The sequence below is a fragment of the Haplochromis burtoni genome, unplaced genomic scaffold (assembly GCF_018398535.1).
Source record: "Haplochromis burtoni strain Fernald_Lab_line unplaced genomic scaffold, NCSU_Asbu1 Contig_52, whole genome shotgun sequence".
NCBI classification, from domain to species: Eukaryota; Metazoa; Chordata; class Actinopteri; order Cichliformes; family Cichlidae; genus Haplochromis; species Haplochromis burtoni.
Window position 1 is genome coordinate 674,177 of NW_024582413.1, and position 20,680 is coordinate 694,856.

Sequence of the window (20,680 nt, forward strand, 5' to 3'; positions counted from 1 at the left end):
TGGCCAAACTATAAAAACAGGCAGGCAAGTCATCGTTTTCCTCCCAGATCAGAGTAAATTTACACCCAGCATTCAAGTTTTCTGTTTCACTCAAATACTGTATCTCCTGAGAATGTATGTCTGATGAGTCTCACAACAGTACAAGAACCTTGCAGCTTTCAAATTTGCTGGCTGAGCTGCAAAGATAATACCCAGGATCAAAACTCCTCACACTTGTCAACAGTGGATGCTTCTCAGGGAGATGGAGGAAGGACGGAAAGTATGAGAACTGTGGAAGACATTCAGTAAGAAGCCTGCTTCCAGCTGTTTCCCTAAGGTAACATTGACCCTTCTGAGAATCTGCTCTTAGCGGCGCGCAGGAAGAAGACTGCCCTGGCACAGCACTGTAAGTCCTCCCATGAATTAAAGATGAGCTCAAGTTATTCTTCTGGCTTGAACTGACTGGAACAGATTTACAATTTGCATTTTATTTGAAAAGAACATAACCATCACATTCTTTCATTTCAGGATCATATGTGACACATCTATGGTCAGTTTTCCAGGTTGCTCGGGAGATGATGGAGGCAGCATTTCAGAAATAACGGTTAACCGTGTTTGTGTGAAATGTGTTATTTCAAGGCTGGGCAACGCTCAGAAAAAAGGGATCTTAACGTGAAAGATGGAACCATGTGAAAAGAAATTAAATCTAATTATTATTTTATTAAGTAAAGGTTTGTGATGCAGAACATCATTTTAAAAATGACTGAAAATGTTATATTTATATTTGTGAAAAACACTTTCTTTTTGTTTGTAACTTTCTTACAGAACTTGTGCATCAAACTTAGACTTGTTAATTCAGGATTTTCTTCCTAGCCACATTCTTGTTATGCCAAAACCAATTTATGTGACAGTGAGCTGAAGAAAGGTGCTGCCGTCTCCCCGATGCAAGTGTGCAAACATCCCTGCTGAAAGGTTGATGCATTTGAAGCCTGTAGATGATATCATGAAGACAGATGTGGTACACAGTACAGCTGTGCTTTAATCTAAACACAAACATCAGCCTCACAATGAAAACGTCAACATGCTGTTGTTAAGTAGGTATAATGTTTGCCATCTCAGTTTACTGTGGTTGTATGCTAATTTGGATTAGCAAATTACACAAGTACAACAGAGGCTAATGGATATTAAGCAAAGTACTGACAAACTGAAGCCATTTTCACTCGTGCACTGCAGTTGTGAACATTTCTAGTCACTACTTTAAAGATGTACTTCATAGTTTCATAGTAGTTTTATGTTGTGTGGTTTTTCTTGGGTTTTCCAATTGTTAAATCTTTTCAAACATTTGTTATTTCCAACATTTATTGTTTATGTTCTAGCTTGTTGTATTTTGATATGTTTTGTCTTTTTAATCCACTACATTACAACAATACTAATTTGATGATGATGGCAGTGTTCATTCAGGTGATTGTCCAACTTTATAGGATTCTTCCCCGGAACACCGTGGGTATGAAACTTCAAGAAAATCTAGACAATCATTATTGATCAATGATAAACAATTTAAACTTTTTCTTATTTTCTTCTCCCTCCAGCTGCCCCATTAGGGCTCTGCATTGTGTGTGAATTCATCTGCCTCGATCCCACCCTATTCCTACCATCCTCCTCTGTCACAGCAACCCTCTGGACTTCTTTGCTGCATCCTTGAATCTTCTCTGTGGTCTTTGTTTTCCTCTACTTTCTGGCAGATCCATCTTCTACCTCCATTGCCCAGTATATCTACCATCCCTCTGATATACCCATTTCTAATCTTGTCCATCCCAGTCCCTCCCAATGAAAATCGTAACATCTTCAACTCTGCCACCTCAACATCATAGCAGGTCTCACTAGCATCTTGTAGACATCCTCTTTCACTCTTGCTGCTATCCTTCTGTTATTAATCACTCCTGACACTCATCTACACCCACTCCATTCTGCCTACACTCTTCTTCACCTCTCTTGTGCTCAGTCCATTGGTTTGAATGGTTGGTCTCAGGTCATCAGCACGAGCCTCCTTCTCATTCATAAGCATGTATTCTGTCTTGCTTCTACTGACATTCATTTATCTTGTCTTAAGAGCAGACCTCCACCTCTCCAGGGTTTCTCCAGTGCTCCTCACTCTCGCTACACATCACAATGTTGTCTGCGAATATGCTAGTCCACAGAAGCTCCAGCATGACCTCCCCTGTCAGCCTATCTATCCCTCTGGGGACACAGAGCTTAAATACCAATGAAACACATTTTTTTAGTCATATAAGCCTGCACTAAGTGAAGGACAGTCTAGAGCTGTTACAATATTGTGCAAAAACTGTTTATTAATGTAATTGAGCATATAAGCTGATGGATTAGAAATGCTTAAAACATGTTAGATATAGTGTGACTCCAAAGAGCAGCAGGTTAACATGACCTCAAAAGCCACTCACACAATGAGCCATTATTTTTCAGGTAGAGGCCTGTGATTGTAAAGTACAAAGTACATTATCTGGCAGCAGCTCTTACCAAAGTTCAGTGCTTCTCACAAGAGAAGTGAGAAAAACTGCTCTAATCTAGAACTTGTTCTTTAGACCTAAAGAACATCAAAAGTTATTTCAGGTCAGTGCTGGTAAACTGAATGTCTTTTTATCTTTTTTTCTTTTCTTTCTGTTTTTAATATCCACACCTGGTTGAGTAAAAAGCAAAGAGCGTCTGAAAGAAAAGTGTGGCTGTGCACTCCAAACAGTGTCCAGCCAGATTATTTGTTATGCTGACAGTGAAGGCACCTTGCAAACCTATGAGCTGGCAAACTCTCTCAGCACACTCAATTCAGAGTATAGCAGCGGCAACAACCTTGCTCCTTAAGCCAGGAAAAGCAGCCCACTCCAATGTGACCATCTATAAATTGGGATCTATTGTAGGGCATCATGTCCCTGTCACATTGTATGCATGTGTGGCTTGCACACACATTCAAAAGCTGTTATATATAATGCTTATATGTGGGATGTGTAGATATTTTTGGGCATGATCTGCTTGACAATGCTTAACCTAAAGAATTCTGATAACTGTTCTTCTGTGTCCTCTTCTGCTTCTTCACTACCTTATGAAAATCCCTCGACGTGGAAAATCTTTCAGCTAGCTATATCAGTATCTTCAGCAACAGCTACATGCTGATGCTCACAATAAGGGACACAGAATCAATATCAACTGCACATCTTGATATATGGAGAAGAATGCAATGTACACACATGCCTCTTACAGAAAAGTCTGTGTGAAGCATGAATAGCTGTGTGTAAACACATCATTATCTTCTCCAAACACATACAGTGAAAGAACAGGGATTTGTTAGAAGCAGTACACAACTCTCAGGGCAACACTGAAATATACCAGGTAGATGTGAAATATATAGAAACTATTTCTTTTTTATTTCCTTTTATTGTATTTAACCTTATAGCCTTTACATGTAGCCATCGTTCTCATGTTGTCTTTACTCTTGCAAATACAGGTGATGGAGTTTAACTTGTAAAGGTCAGAGATGTTGAGACAAAGCAATAATGAGATTTGTTGAAGGGCACCTGCATTAGGTTTACACCAGTGTGTGGCCTTTTTAGGTTAAAAATAGAAACTGTAAGAACAACAAGGACCTCGATGTTTTGGCACTTCATATTTAGTGACCTTTTTATCTAAAAAGCTTTGGGTGTTTGGTATATTACTGCAACACTGTCTGAGCAAATGATTATCTTTTTATATAAGTGTGATTAAAGTCAAACAGTAAGTCTGTGTAGGGTTATTCCATTAGGTACATGGCATAAAACACTGCAGGAGGGGGAACAACTGAAAACACTCAAGTTACAAAACGTCTGACATTTAATACGAAAGGTTTTTGCTGAGTACCAAACAATTATTTTTCAGATGACTCCATCCACTGTTTGTATAACTGCAACGGAGGTGAAGAGGAGACACGTTTTTCACTCATTGTCACACATCAGGATTTTTTTTTCCTCTGTGGCAGTAAAATGCTGTCAGAAGCTCCCATAGATTCAAACAGGCATTCAAACACTTTAGACTTTGAAGGTTAAAAGAGACAATGCAAACAGACATTATAAAAGTCAAACTCAGTAGCAACAAAAGACTTAGCTAGAATTAGCGCGTTCAGCCTAGATATTCTCAAAAAATGAAAGTACGATGAAAAATAGCATAAGAACTAAAATTGACATAGAAAATGATAATTTTGCACATAATTCAGAGGAGTGGTCTTTCCTACACAGAGCTTCAGAACAACACGGAAGTTTGCCAGGCATATAAAAGACACAGAAGCCATTTCTTTTTTTAAATCTTGGCAAGGACTGGTACGTTAAAGATGCAGCTATAGTTATTAAAAGCTTCATCGTCACAGTGAGGATTCGTTAGGAGTCGGCACAATTGCAAGCATAACACTAACAGTAAAAACTACAAGTACTGTAAGTATTAATTGTAACCAAAAGAAGAGTGGCACAGAATGACCAGAGACAAAATACAGATTACACAAACATTAATTATCAAGGTTGTTCCTTTATTCTAAATGGGTATTAAATGAAGCAATGCTGCTGCTCAGATCTATGTTTTTGAACAACAAGCTTAATGGACCCTAAGAACATGCTATTAGGGTCACTATTAAAAACAGCAGTTTAACGGCATCACCCGGTGAATAAGTATTTGTACTGCGATGATACTGTAAAGAAATAATGTTGAAATAATGATCTCTGAAGAGAGCTGGACCTCGAGGTTTTACATGAACGAGTGCACTGACAACGGTTAGCAGAAAGCATTGCATGTCTTTCTGCACAATTTTAGCTTTGCAACACGTTGGAATAACACCAAGCAGGAGAGGAACGCACTGTGATTTAGAAACAGTACTGAAGTGCAACATGCCCCAAAACAGCAAATACATCTCATCAGCATCTAAACAGGCACGGAGTTTTGAAGACGCTGTTTCAGCTGCTGTCTGTTTAATAGCAGGATGCACATGATAAACTGCTCTACAGGATCTGATTTCTGATCAATTGCTTGAGTGCTGATGTTTTCACAGGAGAATACTGATAGAAAGTTTAACCCATCACTCATGTGCTTGTCTTGTAAAATGTCTACAGAACACAGAGGCAGAATTTTGTTCCCCAGCACATATTGATGGTTTGGCAGGAACTCTGGTCCAGTCTAAATGGGCTGAAATCTTCCACTCCTTCACTGTTGCAATGGTAGTATGGAAATGCGACTATAAGGCTGTCAGTGTTGACACCACTGGGAATGGGAGTCTTGCTGAGTTTGGTTAATTTGCTAAATTATTGAATTGCAGGCCTTGGAAGTTTAATAAAAACCTCATAAATACAACCATTGATGTGAAAAAAGGTTTATTTGCATGAGCCAATATTTGATTGCACAATGTGAGAAATACTATGCGATGACCACAGCATCAAGTCAAAATCTTTTAAGTAGGGTTTCATGGATTGTAAGTGGGGCTTGTCACCTAAGGGAAAGTTCAAGGATGCTTTTGCTCCTCTACAGATTTGTATAAATGTAGGTGATGATATTTATTGTTGATGGACTTGTCAAACAGCTGCAGTTATTTTGAAATGGTGAAAAATACTGCATTCCACCGGTCTTGATAAATAAACGTGCTTTCTGAATTTAGAAATACACCATGCACAGCCACAAACTCTCCAGTTGTAGTAAGTTATTCTTACTCTCCGCTGCCCATATTTCAATCTGTTTGATGATAAAAATCACAGAGTGCTGCCGTACCACGACCAAAGAGCGGACTATGAACTGTAAAATGTTTCTGACAGACGGCCTGATATTTTATAGCAGAACACACAGACTAGCTTACAGATAAAAATATTCACAGCAAAGCTTGACTTACGAAAATGTTGGTTAAAGCTATTACGGCCTATCCTATGGATAGTATGATGTAATATTTTTGGATTTTAACCTCATGAAAAAACAATGAAGAGAAATCCCTTCAATGATTTTATCACAAAATAAATTTCAAAGAAAGAAATGTATTGAAGGGCATGTTGGTGCACATATAATCATATGTGCTATTTATTAGAATTCCCTCTTGTCAGAAAATGACAAATATTCAAACATGCTCGGGAAATACAAATTTGAAAGTATTGGGGAAACATAAATGTCTCAAGGATATACTGCTGCAAGCATTTGATCCAGACTTATTATGTACAGTGGACACATTGTACATAATAACACAGCTGATGCTGACATATCAGTACACAACTTCATCACTAAATGACCTTGAAGGTGGCTCTGGATTTAAAATGGACAAGTTAAAAAATGAGCACAAATGGAGCTATTGGCAAGATCTCAGAGGTAGTGATTGGGATGGTACACAAACACTAAAACTGAAAACTAGTAATAAATTATTATTATTATTATTATCAGACATGGTGGCACAGTGGACATGTGGTTAGTGGCGTGAGGTTAAATGGTTATTTTAAACTTGTTGTAGGTGTGAATGTGAGAGTGAATGGTTATCTGTCTCGCCCTGTTAGCCCTTTGACAGACTGGCAACCTGTCCAGAGAGTACCCCGCCTCTTTTCCACCATAGCAGCTTGAATAGGCTCCACCTTCACTGAATTGGATAAGCGGAAAAAAGTGGTTGGGGTTATTATTATTATTACCAAATGGTGTTTGGTTACATTACAGACCTCATTTTCATTTGTTTCCAAGAATTTCACACACAATTTTATTATTTTTTCAGTAGGTCTTTGTTTGCACATTTCTCTTTTACCAGTTTAACATGTGCTAGTTTGCAATGTCCATCCATTCATCCATCCACTTTCAGACGCCTACACATCCCTTTCCTCAATCACATCCTCCAGTTCCTGGTGTTTCCAAGGGGACACGTCAATGCGAAGGCGTAGCAACTCTACTCTTAACTCCCTTTAATGTACAAACCAACAGTTTTTAATGTATTTTGCTAGTTTTGTTGTTTATTAGCGATCGTCAAACAGTTTATAGATACAGCAGAACCATGTCCCACTGCTGTTAAATCAAGGGAAGATGTACATTTGAAGATGAGGACAAAAAGAAATTATTCTTTTAATTTTTTTCTATCAATGACTGAAAATTCAAGACACATGTTAAAATAGAAGCACTGAGATGGGGAGGTCAAGTGCCAGTTTTATCAGAATCCTTTGCAATAACATCGCATACAGTGCCATCACAAAAAAACAAATGCTAGCTTCACTCAGATGCTTTACTCACCTTCATCTCATCAACGTTGATTTGTGAAGATGGGGAGTACCAAAAAAAGAAATCAGTTTCACTTGCGAATTTAGCTTCAAAAGGCATTTCCTGCTTTTTCTGAATTGCAGCAACACAAACATTAATAATGAGTTAAAAGTAAAACAACTCACGGATGACACAGTGAATACGGAACCACATGTGGTGGGTGTCGCAGAAATCAAGTTCCTAAAGGGTCCTCAAAAAAACAACATCAACACAAAGAGCACAAAATCATTCCCCAAAAAGTGACCATGATCAAAGCCAGGCAAACAAACAAAACACCACTTTACTGATTTCACTGCTTCTTAAATTATTTCTAAAGACGTCTCTGTTCTCTAGTTTGGACTGCAGTGACTTGCAGACTGGCCTAATTGTTTTCCCGTTTATTACTTTAAATTATGGGCCAAGAAAACAAAAGAACACACAGTGCAAATAAGCGTGGTGCTTGGAAATAAAGCATGTTGTAAGTGAAAGGGAGAAAAAACAAAACTTTAACCACCTTTGCCTGTCAATTTCAAACAATTTGTCTGCTGGATTTAAATACATCAAATCATTTTCTTTTCAAAATTGGCATCAAATTAAGGTTCACTTTTTGTTTAATATGAATATGCTGTATTTAGATTTATGAATTTGCCAGCTACTTTTTTATTTCATATAAGGTCATTGAAAGCAAAAAAATTTCCTCTCTTTTTAAACATAGTGTTGGTGTGCAGCAGTTGCTTTGCTTCAGTAAATGTCATACTGTTCAACAAGATAGCAGCTAACAATCTCTGAGAACATCCTACTAAGAAAACCACTTAAGATGCAACATTTTTATGCTCCTTACATTTTTTAGAATCATCTTCTTTTCGGCTTTTTCCGTTAAGCAGAAAAGACCCAAATTAGGCTCCAAGATTAAAAAGACTTCAGGGAGATCTTCCTTTCGATGTATAATCCTAGATATCTTTTATTAATTGAAACCATTATTAGGTGTTGCATAATGATCAAATGCACATCACGGCACTGATATAAAAAAAACCTCAGTAAGAAATCAAACACCAAAAATCATCAAAAAGTGATACTTACATCCTCTTTAACTTTAAGCAAAGAATTTTGTTTTGTTTTTTTTGCAAATTTCATGGCATTATCTTTGTCCACAAAAACTTCCAGGTTCACTATAGAGTTAAAAACCAGCTGGAATACCGTCATGAAACTGAATGACAGAAATAACACTGATCATCTGAACAATGGTACTACTGAGTAGTCACAGTTGTTACATTTTAAGGTAGTACAGAGACAAATGCTGTCAGTAGTGCAGTAGCGCCCTGCAGGGCCAAAAGTTTAAAGGCGATGTCTTCCTACTCAACACCCCAACATGATGCTTTTAATGATCTCTAAGGCCGACATACTCATTCATTTGACTTCCAGGACCTGGAATGCATTAAAAATACCTTCCATTGTAATTTCCTGTGTGCACGATCTGTTCTCTGATCTCCTGAAAGCTGACAGCGTCATCATCGTCTGACCCAGGACTTCTCCTCCCTTGGAGGAAACAAATCCATCTTAGTACACGTTTTCCCTCTCAGATAAGATGTCACCTTTCATCTCCTGTGACAGCACATGCTGAGATTACTTCAGTATGTGCTGTCTACTTCACTGTTCTTTTGGCAGATGGGGGAACTGCTAATATCTTGTCAGCCAGTCCTATAAACTGGGCTTTGAAACCACAGAAGCACACGCTGGGCTACATTGTTTGCCTCCACTAGCATTAGCTTGGAGGGAGATCCAACTGTAAATAGCGTGCATGCGGTGTAGTGAAGGTTAAATTCAGATTAAATTATCAGATTATTTAATTTAAACATCAAATTTGCTGGATATTGTTGATGCAGAGAGGTTTAATTGTGCACTCATGTGGTCCTCAAAGCCTTTATTTCAGGTTAGACACTAAAATAAAGTCATATGGTAAGAAACTTTTGATCAGTTGTTCAAAGTGGTGTGTATTTTGGTGTAAGACTATAACCATTAGTTGCTGTCCACATGCAGCAGCCTGGATTAGCTCGAAAACTATTTATTAGCAGTAATTCCAATAATAAATCAAGTAAATTGCACACAAACACACTGAAGTTAAAGAGTTGAGTTTCCAACTCAAGAAACGGTGCCAACTGAGAAGCATGTGTATGCTCGATAAATCAGCTTCACAACCCAACGTCAGCTGTGTTTTTGTGTTACTGCACAGCATTCTATAATCAGTACTGAACAGAAACAGCTGGAGTGCAGGTAGAGCCCAATGATCTCTTACAGAGGCTGGACAATAAAAGGACGGCCTCCTGTTGAATCCGCCCACCCGGTGTCTGTGTTTCAAATGCTAATCTGAGCTCGTTTCTTCAGCTCAAAAGGATGCACCCACTGTGATGACACTGACACCTGTGGGATCAAACAGCACAAGCTTTTGAACTGGTGAGGAAAATTTGCTCTCATGCAAGTATAGATTTCTGTTGCTTGTGATGCCAGTGCAGTGATTTATATTAGGCTGCCATATAAGGTGTTTTTGGCAACATGTTTTTGTAATATTACTCACCAAAGTGCACTGAGGGCGAACAAATACATTTACTTCATTGTAAAAAAACAAAACAAAAAGTAAATAATAATAATAATGATAATAAATTCTATTTCTCTACCTGTGTTGGCACATTATTGACATCACAGATTGACTACTGTTGAAGACATTGGCAGGAGTGTGTGAATTATTATTATTATTATTATTATTATTATTATCATATTAGAATAAACAAAATAATGGATGCTTGTGACTGAAACATCGTGCAGCACTAACATCCTTATGTGGTAGCTGATTTGGTTAGTTTGGTAAGTTAGTTAGCTCAAACCTATATTTAACATTTCTATACATCTGTGCTAAGCTAATATTTATGAATCAGTCACATCGCTGCTTTATCAGCATTAAAATGTGCTGCAAGAAACAAAGACCTGTCAAAATTTGGCGTTTCTCACTGAACCACACGTATCCTTCAGGTGTAACAATGATGTTGAGCGAATTTTGCATGTCATAGAACATTTGCAAAATCTTCTTTGTTGTTTTTGCAGCAAAGAACTGGAGGGTGTGGTTTTGGGTTTTTTTTGGTTTTTTATTCATTTATTATCTATTTATTTATTCTTATTTTAATACTGTTCTCATCCCTTTTCTTTCATCATATTTAGGCAGTTTTTGCTTCTTCTGTTTTTAAACACCATTTTTGTGACCTTTTGTCTGAATTTAACAATAACATTCATGAAACATTTGCATTTCAGTCCCCTGCAGGAAAATGGTTTGTATTAATATTAATTACACGCACTCTCGGTGCATATATGCATTATGCACAGATTTTTTTTAGAAAACATAAAAATACACGAGCACTAAACAATACTCCCCGTGACAGAGTCACTGCAAAGTTGTATGTGGACAATCATGGAAAAAAATATGAGAAAAACATGGGAAATGAACAAATGAGACTTTGGTTCCACTAAAATTACCCTAGATTATTTTTTATTCATAATATTTGTTAATACGTGATAGAAGTTACTAAGTATTAATCATGAAAGTTTTTAAATTTTTGAAGTAGGACATGCTGGAAAAAATCTGACAACCGCTGCTTTAGAGGTCCCACGATTGTGACTAAAATTGTGATTCTACTCCAGTCTCTTGTTCCAGTTGTGTTAACTTCAATTATTTTTTCCTTTATGGGTTTGAATTAACTTTTGCTTTGCAGTTGTATACCCAAGGGGGAATATGACATTATTTGTAATAAGAACACTGCCTGCATGGTAATTTCCTATTAAGAGTTTCCTTCACGAGGTCACCATCCAAGTATTACAAGCGATGTAAACAACTGGTTTCCCATCAACCATCGTCGTTATTTTAAATTCAGATTATTTTTTAAAAGTTAAACAGAAATTTAAGAACTCCTCTGAAATTATTTCTCCAAGTGCCTGAGGGAGCATTAATGTCAGATTGGATATGAATTTACACTGTCTGTTTCTAGTGTGGTCAGTGGATGCGTTTGTGTTAACACAGGATCATTTAATGAGTAGGGCCTTTTTTATATTTGAGTTATGACACAGGATGCATCACTAGTTCATATGTATGCAGGAGAGTAAGGTCCAGATCTTGTCTGAAGATGGCCTTTCTCGCACGTAGCGTGCAACAGGAATTTGTACACATTAGCTGCGTTTTTACTACAATGACTAATCTGATTGGTTAGAGTAAGAATGAGGGGTGGAGCCTGGGCAGAGTCTGTAGGTTCCTGTGAATTCTGACATAACTCAGTCCAATGTTACATAGACAACTGATTCAGACTGTTACATTGTAACTAGAGCTCGCCAGCTGATATATTCATCCACTGACTCGGTCATTGTTTTGGCTCACCGTCCACCTCCAGGACTATATACTATCATTTATTTCTTTGTTTGTTGTTGGCATATATTTTTAATGCTGGTTCATTTTCCTGCAAATTACAGCAGACATTTAATTGATCAGAAAGAAACAGTGAGCTAAGTCAACAACCACAGAAACGGGGATGAGAAGGAAACAAATGTATCTGTGAATTTATGTAAGAGATTTATTCCCTATGAAAGGTTTGTTTGCAAATGTCACAACACTTAACAAGAAGATGGCAGAAGATATTCATCACTAAATGCTAATTTAATTGTTTTTGAAGATGAATGAAAATGATGCAGTGCTTAACAAATTTATTAAACCAGTTGCCATAATAGCAACAAAACAAATATTTTAGAAATCTGTCAAAGATTAATTAATCATAACATTCAACCATGACCAAATCTTCCTGTACAGAAAACAACTTTATTTATAAAATAATAATAATAATGTGCTGAAAAATGATTTTTTTATAAAACAGAACATCGTCGATTAATTTGTTTTTTATATAATTTAGCAATAAAGAGTTTGCACATGATTAAACTATTACACACATATACACACATATATATGTGCGTGTGTGTGTGTGTGTGCGTGTATGTACGCATGTATGTATGTGGTGTGTGTGTTAGTTAATGTAGGGCAGCTGTGAAAACCTTTAAAAACCTTAAAACCTTACATTGGCTGGTGGTCTAGAAAAATGAAATGGACTTCAGTGCTAGACAGTAGTTAATTTTACAGACCTGACTGACTGTCTGCTTTAGTTACCATAGAACAGAACACCAACTAATTAGATTCATCCATTTACACACCAAAGTCAAAATTCACAGTACGCTGAAAAAGAAAAGGTTGAAAAACCAAAGTTTTCTTCTTTTTTTGTTTGTTTGTTGTTGTTGTTTTTTTACTTCAAAGTATTAGAAAGGATGTGAACCTGAGCCTGACCTAGATGGGGAACTCGATATACAGTATATACATCAATTTAGAAATTACAGCCTGTTGTCATCGTCTGTGCATCAACCCTTTACGCTAACTTGTTAATTAAGTATTTAAGCAGTTTCAAAAAACTGTTTACAGTCAGTGCTATTAGAGAAATGTAAATGTAATCATTCCTATTCACCTCTGTTCATAAGGACCTTTTCACTGTCCCACATAACTGCTGCAGACTTCTCTGACATCAATTTATATTTAAATGTATATTTTGTTATATAATAATAATACAGTTTATTTTGTTATTATGCTAAATACTTAACTTTCATTTAGTGAGATTCACCTTAATTCTTTCTGGTCTCAGCTGATTATCATTCACGCAAATGTTACTTTGCATATTAATGGAACAGGTGTTGAATGTTCAATTCCAATTAATCAGTAATTAAATTATTTTTTGATGAAATAACTGTATGGAAGTTTGCATACAGTAGAAGCTCATCATTACCCTTTTCAAAGCTTAAAGCACATTAATCCCTAGTCTTTGGAGGATTTAGAGGAGTATGGCTTTACTCGTATTGAAGAGCTAGTAAAAGAGAAGATGATGAAGAGAATTCTTTTTAATTTCAGAGCCACGGATGTAGGTTAATTAAAAGAGAAGTGCCACCCGGATTCTATCCTGGAAGGTCTTCGAGCTATGACCCAACAATGTAAAATTTTCTCTTGAAAGAAGTATGTGAAAGACCCCGAGTTTCTAAGGAGTTTCAAGTGGCAAACTGATGTAAGGTGAAGAAATACAGATGCTTGTTAAGTGCACTGAAAAAGCATATTATCAAAACCCCAGGGTGGATACAAGGACTTCAGAAGTAGGAGCTCTATCATCAGAAGAGTGACAAATGCGCAGAGGTACTGTGTAAAAGGAAGGTAATATATCAGTGTTTGTCTATGTATCTGCCTACGCTCGCACACACATAGGTGCTGATAGTGCTTATGTAGCTATACCTTTTTTGCATTTCAAGTCAATACTGTAAGATTAATAGTGGGGAAGAAATGGTTTAGTCATCAAAGCACGTGGCCCCGTTTTCCAATAGTACACTGCACAGAATGCTGAATTACTTTCACAAGCAGTGGTCTAGCTGCTTTGATCTGAAAGCTGAGACTCAGACCATTTAATCATCTTTTCGGCATAAAAAAGGAAGAAATTTGATAGGGTGTGCATGTCCTGCCCAAAGGGAAACTCAATTGATTGAGAGAATGTAATCTGTGGTTACATATACAAGTGTGAAAAAGGAATATTGGAGTTTGGGTGGCAATATGTTCTCCACAGAATGGGGCAAAAAATAATATGACAGAGGAAATACAGAAAAAATACCTGCTTGCAAGTTCATACACTATTTATAGTTTCTGTTTATTAAAACAGCAGCCGTGTTTTAAAATTTGTAAGGAGATGTTTTATTTCTCTTGCTCAGCAATGTCTTTAAGCAGATTATTTACTGTTCTATAAACTGTATCATCATCGTGATTAAAAAACTCAAGAGGAGCCAGATTTAAAAGCCTGATTATTTATTTAAAAGTTGTAATGCTCGCAAGGCAGGCTCAGCGATTAAACTGGAAATCTGATGAGAGGAAGTCAGTGGGTGATGTTAAAGGTACAGTAAGTCATTTTTTTTTAACTTTATTTAATATTTAAAAAAAGCATGTTGCACACACACACATAATTATTGAGTATATATATTATATATTATATATAATAATATATAAATAATATACTATATATATATATATATGTATATATACGCTGATTAGTGTCTAAGTACATCTTCCAATAAATTAATCCATTAAAAGTACATTGGTGCAAGTGCTGGTGTGTAGAAGCCCTGTCTTAAATACAGTGGTTGAGACACATTGGGGCATTTCCATTCCACCTAATTGAGTTGTATGTTTGTGGCTAGAGACTGGTCTCATACAAAGCATGAAAACAGAGTAGAGGTGAACTGGTAGGTGTTTGTGTTCTGTACCTTCATACACAAGATATGAAGGATTGTACCCATTTTTTAATCACATTTTCACACCAAAGAAGTGAAAATGTGAATAAAAGAGAAAGTGATGAGCATTTGGATAATACAGTATCCTCTTCTTCCTAAGGTCAGGGCTCTAACACATGAAAATCTGCATAAATATGCTTCTTTATTCCAAATATTTTCACAATTGTCAGCAGATTAGCCCTGTCTCTAGACAGCTGACAATGAGCCAGCTAAACAACAACAGCTGGTTATAAGCTAACATTATGCCATGGTCCCCAAGTCCTTCTGTGCTGGCCTTCCTCTCTCCCTCTCACTGGCTTACTTTTTCCTCCTTGTCTGTGTATGCATGTGTGCTTCCCTCTTTCAGAGGTGGTTTCATTGGGCTTCCTCGCTCTTACCTGTTGAAGACCTGCTGATGAACTCACCTGCTCCTCTATGGTCATCAGACTGGCTATTTAAGGCTGAAGCAATCCCTCAGTCATTGCCACATCCTTGCATCAGCAAGAGGTATTATGCTCTGGCTTTTGTCCGGTTCATGCTTGCTGTCAGTGTGTTCTCAGCTCTAACCTCTGTTTCTGTGCAGATCTCTCCAGTGTCCCTCCAGTAACTGTGAAAGCGTGTGCATGTGCCCACGGGCATACCTGCAGCTCCTCTGTCCACTCTCAGAAACCATGGCTTAAGACATTGCTTTTTGTTTTCTTTCTCTGCACTAAGGAAACCTGTAAATAAACCGGTGTAAACCGTGTAAGTGTCCTGCTAGCGAGTCCTTTCTATAAGTTTCAGGAGAATATGAGAGTTTATTTGCTAAGTGTCAGAGTCCAGCAACGCTAGAACGACTTTAAAGAAAGTTTCACTGAGGACAGCTAAGAGCAGCAAAAAAACAGCAGCACTTATCAAGAGAAAAGTTCAGGATAACCTCAACAACTGACCTCAGTATCGCTGTCATCAGACAGAAATGAGCTACACTGACTTCTCGATTCGTATCAGACTCCTCTGTAGAGTGAGTGTAGAGCTTTTATCAGCAAAAAAAGTATCACTGCAAATAGCAATCAATGTGCAATACGTTGATTGTACTATATTCTATATTCAATGTATACTGGAACTTCATCATCTGCTTTGTACATCTTAATCGAAAAAGCATCTGATACTACTCCTGTCAACTTAATGTAGATTAAAGTAAATTTGTTCCCTGTGACAAAAAAAGAAACACAATCTTAGTGTTACATGTAATAAGAAAACCCTCGAACTTAAGCATTAGGTGGTCATTTCCACGTCCATAATCGTATATATATTGGAACTGTCAAAGATATTAAATTAGTGTCAGCAGAAAAATCAATGAGCAGCTCACTGTGGAGTTTGAGGGGGAAATCATATGCTGCTGTCATGCTTCCTGCATTGTGCAGCCAGTGTAGATTTTATTTAAGCGTCTCAAGAAGACTAAACCATATGCGCTTACAATCTGTTTCTACTGGCCTACAGAAAGTTTTGCACCCTGGAAACTTTTTCTCATGAATGTAATGTTTAAATCTGTCAGTTATACAAAGAGGTGCTATCGCTCTTTACAATTATTAAAGACTTATTTTTAGATCTGCAATTAGAAGCGTTGATGCATTTTTACAATTCAAGCGTGCCTCAGTTAGCTACTTAGAGAAAAAAATCAGCATATAGACGCAGTCTAAATCTGCGGTCCCCAACCTTTTTTGTGCCAGGGACCGGTTTATGTCCGACAATATTTTCACGGACCAGCCTTTAAGGTGTCGCAGATAAATACAACAAAATAAAAACCGGTACCAAAAAATTAGATTTATTCATAACACACGGGAAAAGACACAGGGAAACCAAGGAAACGATAAAAGCTAAATAAAGCAAATAAAGCAAACTGAGCACGTAAAAGCAAGTAGTTTGTCTGTCCAAGACAAACAAAAAAAACAAAAAGGATGACATTATGCTGGAGACATGGTAACAAGAAGACAAGATCACTTTTAATTCTCCAACTTCATCTCCAATTTAGAGCCTCTGTTTCTCTTTTGTTGTTCTGTTTGATAAGGAGTGATTTTGTTTATCAACAGAAATACTGAAAAATCACAGGACACTGCATAATAAGATGATAAGATAATTTTCACTTCAGTTCTATTTAATAAGCTCTCCTAATTTGTTTTCATTTTTAAAAAAAATGTACCAAATACTCTAATCAGGTTGGGTTTTTATACATAATAGTTTTGTTTTTGTTGAACAAATGTGTGAAAAGCAATTGCAAAAAGAATGCGAATAACAATGGGAGCATAGTTTGTAATGCTTTAGTCCAGTAAATCAGTTACTTCAGTGGCAAACATAAGAAAGAAAACATCCAGTCTCCAAAGAATGAGGAGGGTCATTTATTTACACATTAATATGATCTCTGTCAAGATCGGCATTTTAGAGCTGATGATGCATGTCACATGACCTCTGATTTGAGTTTGCTGCTGTAAAATAGGAAGCAGGCAGCTGATTGTTTAGTTAAGGCAAAGTTGAGGTGCACATGTAGTAACTGGAAAGATCTAATCAGAAAGGATTTATGGATGAGCAACCTGAAGGTAAAAATGACTCTCCTGTTAAACTGCTTACCGATGAGAGTTAAATGCACACGCTTCTTCATTTTAGGCACAATTTCGGTCATGTCAACAAATGCCATTCAAGGTCCGAGAGCAATCATTTAAAAGGTCTGTGTATCTGCAGCCTCTGTCACATTTTACCACTGATGTCATGAAATATTTACTTCAGGGAGCTAAACGTACACTGAGTGACGGCTTCATACATTAGCATGAATGTGGACACTGGGATTTATTTTCACTCAGTTCCACTTTCACCAGCAACTGCCACAAGTTCACTAGCGCAGTGTTTGATACGTCAGTTCAAAGCAGCTCTCAGGAAATGCACTACGGAGTTTTTGTGACCCATTTCGTGACCCAAAAAGAACATCTTTAGTAGACTTGAGTGGGAGCAGGGTGAGAGCCACAAAAAAAGAAGGGAAGTCAAGAAGTACGATGACATGGAGTGACACACTGTGCCTTTCAGGGGATTTGTTGACAAAACAAAAGTGTTACACATCTCCAGCCTGAAACAGGGAATATGTTACAGTGGCGCCTTTTTGTGAGGTCTTTGGAAAATGAGGACCAACAATGAGAGAAGGAAAGCAGATAAAGAGTCTTAATTTTCTCTGGATTCTTATCTATTCTGATAAATTAATGAACAAAGCTGCGGTCAACATGGGAACCGTTCCTCCTACTGCCTGTCTCAGCACTAACACACGGATCTATAAAGTAAAAAGGAGCAAACATATTTTTGTTTTTTACTCCTAAACAACGATTTTGAAGGCTTTTAGTCTCCATAAAAGAAACAAGGGCAGAGGATGTGATGGGAGCCTCACAGGGAGGTTCTGGTAAGACGCCTGGAAGACAAAAACACCAGTGAGACAATTTGGTACCTCCTCTCCCAAATAGTCAGTATAATGCACTCATATATTTTTCTTAACTGCCACAATAGGCAAGGTCAGCACAGACAAACACTCCAGTGATTGCAAAACCATTCTATCTTTATTTTAAAGCTTTAGTGCAGCCTGCTACTCACTTAGAAATACAACATGAGAGTAAACTAAAAAATGGGCATCATTTGAGGCACATTTATCAAATCAATTTATACATAATTTTTAAAAAGCATGGCAGAGTGCTTTTTTGCTGAGCAGATAAGGAAGAGAACAAAACAAAACCCACAAACAGGGTATACAATTTTAAAATGACCTTAATGTATTAAATTCAAACAAATGCATCTCATATTGAATCCATTAGCATTACTCTTTTCTCAGGCCATTTCCTTCTATTAAGTTGTTCCACTGTACTACGCGTATTATGCAAAGTGTTTTCCTTTTGCCTCGTTTCCAGAACAAGAGCTTTTGCACCTTATTCCATTGAGAGGATAATCATATGGGTCTGATGTGAGGCATTACTGAAAATAATTGCTTGTTGTTTGCGTGGTGGTTAGCATTGTTCTATTTATTACAATCATTTCATCATGCAGTGTCTTCACCTGAGAGATTTGAAGGCGTGAAGAGGACGTAACAGATGCTGAGAATGAAGTGCAGCGTGTAGGAAAGAGCAAAAGAGCTAATTACTGTAGCAACTGTTGGGACTGCCAGTCAGAGTGGCACTTTTCTGCTCAACTGGATCCTTATTTCTTCTCCGTTTTTTTTTTTTTTCTTAGTGACGAGTGCTCGACTTTAAAAAGCTGTCACTCTCTGCTTCACGTTGATGACAAAGAAGCAACACGCATGTATTCATACATGTACACTGCTCACTGCATTTATGCAACATGCAAGGATGCAAAGAAATGGTAACAGTAATAAGACATGATCATCTGACTTTGCTTTCAAGAGATACTTTTATGTCTCATGTCTCTCTGTCTGCTGTGAAGTAAAAAACAAAACCACAAGAACAAGTAAGTAATTTCAGAGTGCACGCTATACAGGAGCGCAAGCTATATTTGAGGAATAATAGACAACAGTGCTTTGATTCTTCACACTGTATCCTGTTGTTTTTAGTTTAAAAGTTTTCTGTCCTTAACGCCCACTCACAGGTGCATCTTTCCCAACCTGATGTGATAAAAATGTAACTCAAGTATTATGAAATCAAATCTTTTTCAGGTGATAAGATCCACTGGGTAGCTGCAAAGATGCATGAATTAGCTCAGGGCCACAAATATAAAATATGATCAAAAATTATTAGAGTATAATTACATAGCACTTGAAATCTTGGGTTGAATTAAAAGATAACATTTTAAAAAGTTCTTATAACTAAGATTAAGAAGCATTCGTAATGCATTTATTCTAAGTCTTTACGTCTACGCAGGCAAAACACACGGACGGACAAACTGATGCTAACAAAGCTATTATCTCTCTTTACTCGCTGATGAATAGCAAAGCAAAATTCGGGTAGCAGTTTGTCAATTTTAGGCCACGCTGACGGTCATTTTCTTAGACTAAAAGGACAAACATAACAGCTGTTGCTAATCTATTTCAATTCTGCAAGTAAATTGATAACATTAACCTTTATTGTTGTCTGCTTAAATTGCTCTTTGAAGGTCGGTGTCTGTGTGGAGCCAAAAATCATTTGAGATCAGGTTTCAGCAGATACCTGACGTAAGAGGACATAGGAGTGTGGACCCCGAAACCTTGACTGGAATATTTAAGAGATAATAGTGGAAAAAAGTGAAATGCAATAGAGATAAGGAAAAGGATAATTAGGTTAATTGGTAGTAGGTCAGTAACACGACTACTTAAAAAGAGCATCCGAAGTTTATGGAAAGATGACACACAAACAGGATATTTGGAAATAGTGTTTCTCAAAAGAAAATACGAAAGATTTTGTGGACTAGACTAAATAGTATTGCTGAAATATTCAAAGAAATCTATTTACACTAGGGAAAAGGCCAAAAACCAACACTAAGTGGCTGTAATATTTGGACCCTAAGGCAGGAGTGGATTACGAATGCAGCATGAGCTAAAGAACGCTTCTAAAAATTATTTTCAGTGAACACAGTCTTTTGCTAAAACCACCATTAACCATGCAAAGAGAATAGGCAAGAGGTATAAATAACGACATTTTCTTTAACCATGAACGACGGGGATTCCTGGTTTGTTATCAGGTCAAAAGCCAGAATGCTGATGGTGTATAGGTAATAAGTGCAGGTCGCATAAGCTGCACAGTTCAATAGATATTGCTGTCTAGTCTTTTTTCATTTCGTGTGTTACACAAGTATGGCTCTGTTATTACAGAAAAAGTGTTGGGATAGTGAAATGGCCTTTTTACTGTCAGGAACTATTACAGGAAATATTTCAAACATTTGAAAACCAAAAGCAGCAACAAAGAAGCCCTGAACTACCATGCAGCTAAATAAACTGCTACATCAAGCAAGAGTGAGAAAACATTTCACTTTCAAAACCACAACCCGTCTCCTTAGTCCCAAAATGTGTACAAAGTGGTGTTCACATAAGATGTGATGCAACACAGTGTTAAACATCAAAAATTGC

At 37.2% G+C, this 20,680-nt stretch overlaps 1 protein-coding gene across 2 annotated transcripts in view; it reads right to left on the reverse strand.

Moving 5' to 3' along the window:
• asic2 (acid-sensing (proton-gated) ion channel 2) overlaps positions 1 to 20,680 on the reverse strand; it is a 409,281-nt gene that overhangs the window by 139,937 nt on the left and 248,664 nt on the right. The gene's annotated exons all lie outside the window — the stretch shown is intronic.